The following is a 1,288-nucleotide window of genomic DNA, read 5'->3' on the forward strand; positions in this document are numbered from 1 at the left end:
ACTTGGTGCAGCCCCGCATGTCCTTTGGCAAGCCCTTTGCAGCACCACTCCACGTGCGCCTCTAGGCTTCATCCATCTCCTAACACTAACCCTAATCTCAGGCAGGGCCTGAACCTGAACCCACCAGCCCCATTCCACGCCCCCAAGCAAAACTTGCCCTGGCAGCACATTTGGTGCAGCCCCACATGTCCTTTGGCAAGCCCTTTGCAGCACCACTCCACATGCGCCTCTAGGCTTCATCCATCTCCTAATCCTAACCCTAAACCTAATCTCAGGCAGGGCCTGAACCTGAACCCACAAACCCCATTCCATGCCCCCAAACAATGCTTTCTCTGGCAGCACACTTGGTGCAGCCCCGCATGTCCTTTGGCAAGCCCTTTGCAGCCCCACTCCATGTGTGCCTCTAGGCTTCATCCATCTGCTAACACTAACCCTAACCCTAATCTCAGGYGGGGTCTGAACCTGAACCCACCAGACCTATTCCATGCCCCCAAGAAAAAGTTGCCCTAGCACCACACTTGGTGCAGCCCCGCATGTCCTTTGGCAAGCCCTTTGCAGCACCACTCCATGTGTGCCTCTAGGCTTCATCCATCTGCTAAACCCTAACCCTAAGCCTAATCTCAGGCAGGGCCTGAACCTGAACCCACCAGCCCCATTCCACGCCGCCAAACAAAGCTTTCTCTGGCAGCACACTTGGTGCAGCCCCGCATGTCCTTTGGCAAGCTCCTTGCAGCACCACTCCACGTGAGCCTCTAGGCTTCATCCATCTCCTAACTCTAACCCTAATCTCAGGCGGGGCCTGAACCTGAACCCACAAACCCCATTCCACGCCCCCAAACAAAGCTTTCTCTGGCAGCACACTTGGTGCAGCCCTGCATGTCCTTTGGCAAGCCCCTTGCAGCACCACTCCACGTGTGCCTCTAAGCTTCATCCATCTGCTAAACCCTAACCCTAATCCTAATCTCAGGCAGGGCCTGAACCTGAACCCACAAACCCCATTCCACGCCCCCAAACAAAGCTTTCTCTGGCAGCACACTTGGTGCAGCCCCACATGTCCTTTGGCAAGCCCTTTGCAGCACCACTCCACCTGTGCCTCTAGGCTTCATCCATCCCCTAAACCTAACCCTAAACCTAAAACTCATCTCAGGCAGGGCCTGAACCTGAACCCATAAACCCCATTCCATGCCCCCAAGCAAAGCTTTCTCTGGCAGCACACTTGGTGCAGCCCCGCATGTCCTTTGGCAAGCCCTTTGCAGCACCACTCCACGTGTGCCTCTAGGCTTCATCC

The sequence above is a fragment of the Apteryx rowi genome, unplaced genomic scaffold, assembly GCF_003343035.1.
Source record: "Apteryx rowi isolate R43461 unplaced genomic scaffold, aptRow1 scaffold_1182, whole genome shotgun sequence".
Taxonomy (NCBI): domain Eukaryota; kingdom Metazoa; phylum Chordata; class Aves; order Apterygiformes; family Apterygidae; genus Apteryx; species Apteryx rowi.